Below are 605 nucleotides of genomic sequence, written 5' to 3'. Positions count from 1 at the left end.
GCGTGTAGGGGCGGGAAAAGCCATTGATGGAGGCCTGCTCCCCCCAGGGGAGCTGGGAAGCACAGGGGGGCCCTGGCTGCCATAATTCCTAGGGGAGGCTACAGCCATCTAGTTCCCCAAGGGCCAGGATGTGAAGTGTCCTGCGGTGCATTGGGCAGCCCCTCGAGAAAGGAGTGTCCTCCCCATAGTCCTGAAAGCACGTCCTTGAGATATGCTGAATTAGACACGTTGGTTTTCACTCTGAGGCTGCTTATGCTTGAAGCAGGGCCGAGAGGGTGCAGAGGACTCTGGGGGTGGGTTGAGGAGGTAGCCGGGTTGGGCGAGGTAGAGGAGGTAGCCGGGTTGGGACTATCCCAGAACGAATTCCATCGAATTACTTGGATGATGCTCATGTTTGTGAAGGGCCTAATTGTTCTGAGTCCAAGTTCAGGTCTGCACCCCGGCCGCGTGCTGTCTGGACCACTGCTGCGGCCTCCCTTTGGGTCTCCCTGATTCCAATCTCGCCTCTGCTCCTGCAGCCATCAGTGATCTTCCTCAAACTCAGATCCGCTGGTGTCGCCCACCTGCTCAAAAGCTTTCAACAGCTCCGGCTCCCTATTGCCGCC

Source organism: Pteropus medius, unplaced genomic scaffold, assembly GCF_902729225.1.
Source record: "Pteropus medius unplaced genomic scaffold, Ma_sr-lr_union100, whole genome shotgun sequence".
NCBI lineage: Eukaryota > Metazoa > Chordata > Mammalia > Chiroptera > Pteropodidae > Pteropus > Pteropus medius.
The sequence above is the reverse complement of the archived record's forward strand: the minus strand, read 5'-3'. Positions refer to the sequence as shown.